The sequence below is a fragment of the Lagenorhynchus albirostris genome, chromosome 1, assembly GCF_949774975.1.
Source record: "Lagenorhynchus albirostris chromosome 1, mLagAlb1.1, whole genome shotgun sequence".
Classification (NCBI taxonomy): domain Eukaryota; kingdom Metazoa; phylum Chordata; class Mammalia; order Artiodactyla; family Delphinidae; genus Lagenorhynchus; species Lagenorhynchus albirostris.
The window spans coordinates 37,743,202-37,749,201 of NC_083095.1; the positions used below are offsets into that span (position 1 = coordinate 37,743,202).

The 6,000-nt window shown below is 46.0% G+C and overlaps 1 protein-coding gene across 1 annotated transcript in view; it reads right to left on the bottom strand.

The window, feature by feature from the left end:
- The window catches only part of SYNE2 (spectrin repeat containing nuclear envelope protein 2), a 329,548-nt gene extending 324,152 nt beyond the window's left edge, over nt 1-5,396 (bottom strand). Inside the window, exon 1 of the mRNA XM_060141612.1 lies at nt 5,291-5,396. The gene's annotated coding sequence lies outside the window, so the exon portion shown is untranslated. The remainder of the gene's footprint in view (nt 1-5,290) is intronic.
- Nucleotides 5,397-6,000: the final 604 nt, after the last annotated feature.

Here is a 6,000-nt window from a genome sequence, read left to right on the forward strand (position 1 = left end):
CCGCGGAGCGGTGGGCCCGTGAGCCATGGTCGCTGAGCCTGCGCGTCCAGAGCCTCTGCCCCGCAGTGGGAGAGGCCAACAACGGTGAGAGGCCCACGTACCGCAAAAAAAAAAACAACTCCTAAGTAACTCAAGGTCAAACAATAAATCCAAAGAAAAATTTTTAAGCATTTTGAACTGAATAAAAATGAAATCACACCCTATTTAAATTTGTGAGAATTCCCTAAAGCAGTACAGCACTTAGGAAGTTTACAGAACTAAACACCTATATCAGAAAAGAAAAAAGGTCGCAGTGACTTGAATAAGAAGGGTAAAATTAAACTCAAAGTAAGTAGAAGAAAGGAAATAATAATAAGGATCAGAGTAAAAATCAATTAAACAGAAGACAGAAAATATAAATGAAACCAAGAGCTGATTCATCGAGGTCAATAAAATTGATAAACCTCTAGCCTAGGGTTTCTCAACCTTGACACTACGGACATTTCGGCTGAATGATTCTTTGTTGAGAGGATCTCTCCTGTTCATTGTAGGATCTTTAGCAGCATCCCTGGCCTAGACCCACTAGATGCCAATAGCAAATGCCCACCCACCCCACCTCACCACATTGTCTCCAGACATTATCTCATCTCCAAAACATGTTAAGTGTTCCTGGTGGCAGTAAAGTTCAACCCATATTCCGGCTCCATAAACAAAAATTAACTCAAAGTAGATGGACCTAAATGTAACACGAAAGACTTCATGGTTTTACATTCTTTTATAGAGTTTTCCTATGAGTTTTATAACTCTAAGGAAAAAAATTTTTGTGACCTTGAGTTAGGCAAAGATTTATTAGGTATAACACCAAAAGTATAATCCATAAAAAAATAAATTGATATATTGGACTTTAGTAAGATTTAAAACTTCTTCAAAGATCTGTTAAGAGAATGTAAGACGAGCAATAGACTGAACGTAAATATTCGCAAATCATGTATCTGATAAAGGACTTGTATCCAGAATATATAAAAAAAACTCTCAAAACAGTTACTGAATAAGGAAGTAACTAACCCAATTAAAAATGAGCAAAAAATGCAAAGAAACTTCAACAACAAAAAAAGATATTATATGGATGGTAAATAAGCACATCATTGGTCATCAGGGAAATGCAAATTAAAACCACAATGAGATACCGCTACACATCTAACAGAATGGCTATGAAAGCTTAACCATACCAAGTGTTGACAAGGATGCAGAGCAACTGGAACCCTCACGCACTAATTTGGGAATGTAAAATGATACAACCACTTTGGGAAAGTATGGGAGTTTCTTTTTTTTTTTTTTTTTTTGCGGTACACGGGCCTCTCACTGTTATGGCCTCTCCCGTTGCAGAGCACAGGCTCCAGACGAGCAGGCTCAGCGGCCATGGCTCACAGGCCCAGCCGCTCCGCGGCATGTGGGATCCTCCCGGACCGGGGCACGAACCCGTGCCCCCTGCATCGGCAGGAGGACTCCCAACCACTGCGCCACCAGGGAAGCCCGGGAATTTCTTTAAAAGTTAAACATACGGGATTTACCTGGTGGTCCAGTGGCTAAGACTTCGCGCCCCCAATGCAGGGGACACAGGTTCGATCCCTGGTCAGGGAACTAGATCCCACATGCCGCAACTAAGAGTTCACAAGCCGCAACTAAAAGATCCCACACGTGGCGACGAAGATCCTGCATGCCGCAACTAAGACCCAGTGCAACCAAATAAATAAATAAATATTAAAAAAAAAAAAGTTAAACATACACCTACCATATGATCTAGCCATTCCGCTCCTAGAAAGTAGGTGTCCATACAAAGACTGAACATAATGTTCACAGCAGCTTTATTTTTAATAGCCAAAAACTGGAAAAAACCAAACATCTATCAATGGGTGAATGGATAAATGAACTTGGGTATACCCATACAATAGAACACCACTTAGCAATAAAAAGGAATCAACTACTGATACACACAACAACATAGATGAATCTCAAAATAATTATGTTGAGTGAAAGCCAGACAAAAAAGAGAACATACTATGTGATACCAGTCATATAAAATTCTGAAAATACGAAATAATCCATAGGGTCAGAGCTACCACTGGTTGCTTGGGAAAGAAGGATGCAGGGTGTAGGGAGGGACCAGAGGGAAAGATGGATTCACAGGTCTATACATAAGTCAAAAACTCATCAAATTTAACACTCTAAAATATGCGGCTTACTGTATGTCAATTACATTCAATGAAGCTGTTTATAAAATTATCACACAAAATGAGAAAGGCTAGACAGTTTAAGATAAAAACAATCAAAAAAGAACTTAACCTGCAATTTCACAAAGAATTACAGGCTTTAAATATAAGTGATTTTACAGTATTCCAGACACAATCCTTTATTTTGTAAAAGTAGGAAAGGGGACACATGACTCAGGTAATTGGTAAATATGAAAGTAAGAAAAAAAAAGAGAGAGAGATCTCAAGAACACACAGTGAAGCCCTGAAGAATGGGCTATTGCATTTAACATTAAGATTATTTCTGAATTATAGCTAATCTGAAACATTTCATAATTCTGAAAAAAAGGAAAAATGTTTTCATTTTTCCCAATTTGGCCTGCCCCATTCCTAGGCAGAATTAGGTGCTTTCCTCCTCCCACAGCCCCTAGAACACATCTTTTCTAGCACCACCATGTGTGTATTGCAATGGCTTGTCTTCACTAGACAAACAGGTCCATCAGGATATGGACTGTCTTTTGATGCTGGCATAGTGGTTAAATATAACTGGAGACTGAAAGCCTGGCTTCCTATCCTAGGCTATGCCATTCACCTACTGTGCAGACTCAGAAAGTTACTTCAGTTTTATAAACTATAAAATAGGGCCAATAGGGTATATATGAGGAGTCAATGTGAATATATCCAAACTTTGGCCTACGAGGCCCTGCATGATCTGTCACCTGATTACCACTCTCTCATCATTTAGTTCTCTCCCTCCAGCTGACAGTGCTCAGCCACAAGACCTACTCTCAGATCCAATCAATCCACACACTATCAAGCTCTTTCCTGACTCAATGCTATCTCCCCTGCTGATCTTCCACGCCTCCCTCCTCTCCTCACCTCCTACCCTACAACACACTGCACTGCAGGACGAGTGGTGGGATCTGATTTACATTTTAAAAACTATGATTAGTTTAGTAATGTCTTTTATGTTCTGCCTATCTTCCTGACTTGCTAAGACAGCTAACAGCTGTCCTGTGCCTTATTATAACTCCAGCACCTAGCACAATACATTGTAAGCATTCAACAAATTTTTATTAGATGAATGAGGTAACCTATGTGAAGCATTTACTGGTACAAAATAAGTATTCCATAAATAGTTATTATTATTATTTGTAACTCCAGAGTCCAGCACAGTGGCTGGCATATGGTAAGAGCTCATCTGAGTAAATGAAAAAATAATTTTGTGAAATTATTGAAAATCTATATTTAAAACATACGAGTAATGACAAATGAATCAATTGCCTTTCACACTTTCCCTTACTTATCAAGACGTGACGGATTCCAGTTTTGAGCTTTACATTAAACTCTCAGTTATGCTATTGAGGGCACAACCTAGAAAAATCCCATTGTGACTCAGTTCTCTAAACATACTGCAATATCCTGCAAACACAATTAGCACTAATGCACTGAAATGCTTGTAAATTTCTAACTGGGTAAATTTATAAGATTTTTTTAAGAAACAACCTTAATGTACAAGGTTGAGCTGACCCAACTGATTTGACTTTGATTTTTGTTGGCTTCAAATAAAGCTCATTAACGCAAACATATGGACAAAGAACTAAGAATTTTCACTTTTTACTCACTTTGACATCTCCAGAGTTTTCACCGCGAAAAAACTTAATGAGGATTGCACCTGTTCTCTTCTCCCTCGGGTGCTTGCGGGGGTGGGGGGCGTGATGGCGCAGCTAAGGCCACTCAGTAATTATCTCAGGAAGAGCCCGAGAGAGTCTCAAGAGTTTTGCAGAAAGGGAAGGTAACTAAAGAAGGAGTGGTGCATTAAAGTATAAAAACACACCAAATGTTCCATCTCCTAAAAGGTGAACACTCAACCCGATGATGTTTACAATGGCTTAAGGGCGGGCACCCGAGTGGTGATGGGGCCAGGTATGGTTCGGGGGCTTAACTGTAACCCCAACCCTAAAAGTGGTCGGACTTATCCTAGCACAACCACGTAATATCTGCAAGGAGTTCTTCGGAGCTCTGGAAACTTTTAGGAAAGCAGATGAAAGTTGTTTGAAATCAAACAAACTTTAAAAAAAAAAAAACGATGCAAAAGTGTTGAGCGGCGAGAAGGAACCTCCTGTGTTTGACTCTGACTTGCTGGTGCACGTACACAATCGTGCTTGCTAGCATCTGGCTCAGACTCTCCCTTCCACTAGGGGAGGATAAAATAATAACTTTCGGAAATAACAGGCGTCCACAAAGGCAAAGGTTACACAGGACCGCTCAACCTCCATCAAATAAGGTGGCTAATGTTGTTTGGAGCAGCAGATTCCACATAAGTCTCCCCTCGCTCTTTTTTAACAGAAGAAAAACAACCCAAAAAGGAGAAGGTGCTACCGTCAGACCCTCAAGGCAATTTCAGACAACAAAGACCCCAAGCAATCGAAATGGAATTATAATCCTAGCCGTCCAAGCGGCCCCCGCCGAGGAGGCGCTCGGCCGCCGCGGTTCCTACCGTGCCGGGACCCCCGGGGCCGCTCGCGCTCTCCAGCCCGGTGAGCCCCGCCCGCCGGTCCTCTGAGACCCTGGGCTAGCCTCGCGCCGCCCACGGTCTGGCAATCTCCGCGCCGCGGCTCTCCGCGTTCTAGCTCACGCGGCGTTCAAAATCTTTCCCGCCCAGGCGTGACGCGAGGAGCGAAAACAATCAGCGGACCGCGAGCGCCGGGGCCTGGGCCCGACGCTGGCGACGGGTGGATGGGGGCCGCGCCACCGGCGTAGCCCCTTTCCCAGGCGGGCGGACCGGCGGGCTAGGGAGGTGACACAAAGAAACCGGAGAGACAAACGCCACTCGCTGGCGCTCGCTCCAATCTCCGAAACGCCCCGCCCGCTGACAAGTTTGCGGCGCCCTCCACGCACCCCGCTCTTGCCACCCGGGCAAAGTTTCCCGTGGCCGGGCTCGGACCCCCGCAGTGGGCCGGGTCCAGTCTCCCGCCGCCCTCGCCCCCGGCTCGGGGACCTTGCCCTCCTTCGCCCCCGCCCCTTCCCCTCCCTCCCGCTCTCCTTCCCTTGCCACAGACCGCTCTCTCCGGGGCGCACCGGGGTGCAAGGGCCCCGCCGCCGCGCTCCCCTGCTGCCGGCCCGGCGAGGGGCGAGGGCGCGGGCTAGAGCCTGCCCGGGTCGGCGCCCCACTCGCCTTGCTCCTTCGATCGCGCCTCTTGCTCGGTCTCCCACTCGCCTTTTAGGTCCAGCGGAAGGCTCGGGGCGCAGCAGAGCGCGCTCCGCTCCTTGGCGCTCGGAAAGCTGCAAACCACGCCCCGCGCCTTCCCCGCCCGCCGCCAGCCGCCGAGTCCCGCGCTCGCCGCTCGGCGGCCTGTGTCGAGCCCGCCCGCGAGTGCTGGAGGCGGAGCAGCTGCCTCCCCCCGCAGGCCCTGCCGCAGCCCAGGGCTGGCAACTTTCTTTCCTGTTCTGTAACATCAGAGATGGTCTGAGGGAGATGCTAACTCAGAATGCAGGTTAACCACCGGGAGTGGGGGGGCATGTCACAAACTCCCTCAAATAAGCTTTTCGGGTCGATTTCAGCGAGAAACTCCTCTAACATTCTTGGACTCCGAGGTCTTGGAAGTGGGGGTAAGAGAGGAGATCTGCGAATTAGCTACCAGACCTTGATCAAGTCAGTAAACGTTTGTGAACCCTTTGTAAAATGAGAAATTGGAATTAGATGGCCTTTAAGATCTGGATCAGTATTTCCTATCGCATGGTCCAGACCTCAGTGTCACCTGGAGGGAAG